The following is a 459-nucleotide window of genomic DNA, read 5'->3' on the forward strand; positions in this document are numbered from 1 at the left end:
CCAACTTGTCTTATTACATGTTCGGAGGATGCCAGCTTTTGGAAACTCATCACCATAGGCCACACTTTGAAAATGAGGAGCGTCTTCCTGGTGCAATATTTTCATGCGATTAATCCGACTGTAGTGAAGGCAAGAACCGCCCACCAGGTGGAGTCGAACCACTCTGACGCTAGTCAGCTACAGGTTTGAAGCCTGCACCCCGGACCCCCGAGGCTCAGTTGGGCGTGGAAGGAGGGCTGCTGGATCATATTTGTACCTGCGGTCTCTTTCAGATAATGACCCGAATTGGACACATGATCATGTATACACTTAGAGAAAAAATATCCTTTTCTGTATGTCAAATAATATATGCATAACTTAATATTTACATACATATTAAGTCATATCGAAATAACTGCGGAGTGCCTTTGTGTTTGGGTGGTTTTATGCGATTACGGGTAATTAGGAATGTTCGTTGTA

The 459-nt window shown here is 43.8% G+C and overlaps 1 non-coding gene across 1 annotated transcript; it reads right to left on the reverse strand.

Annotated features, from left to right (window-relative positions):
• Positions 1-137: 137 nt before the first annotated feature.
• Positions 138-224, reverse strand: Trnastop-uca. The gene has a single exon. It is a non-coding gene; the product is annotated as a tRNA-Sec (tRNA).
• Between the last annotated feature and the right edge of the window lie 235 nt (positions 225-459).

The sequence above is a fragment of the Penaeus monodon genome, chromosome 24, assembly GCF_015228065.2.
Source record: "Penaeus monodon isolate SGIC_2016 chromosome 24, NSTDA_Pmon_1, whole genome shotgun sequence".
In the NCBI taxonomy this organism is placed as follows: domain Eukaryota; kingdom Metazoa; phylum Arthropoda; class Malacostraca; order Decapoda; family Penaeidae; genus Penaeus; species Penaeus monodon.